The sequence below is a fragment of the Octopus bimaculoides genome, chromosome 7 (assembly GCF_001194135.2).
Source record: "Octopus bimaculoides isolate UCB-OBI-ISO-001 chromosome 7, ASM119413v2, whole genome shotgun sequence".
Taxonomy (NCBI): domain Eukaryota; kingdom Metazoa; phylum Mollusca; class Cephalopoda; order Octopoda; family Octopodidae; genus Octopus; species Octopus bimaculoides.
In genome coordinates, this window is record NC_068987.1 from 17,760,482 (window position 1) to 17,760,741 (window position 260).

Here is a 260-nt window from a genome sequence, read left to right on the forward strand (position 1 = left end):
TATGTATATGTATGTATGTATGCATGTATTTATCTACGTATGTATATTCTATTTCTTTGCCTCACTTTTGCCTCCTTCCCACTTTATTTCTCTCATTCTCCCTCCCTAATACCTTACTTCGTTCTGATTTTCTATTGTTTTTCTCTTGTCTCCAGTCTTACAAGATATATTCATTTTCCTTTGCGTTACCCCATATCTGCCTGCCTTGCAGCCGGACGACTTCCTTTTCTATGTGCATGTTTTATTTTGTTGTGTTTATT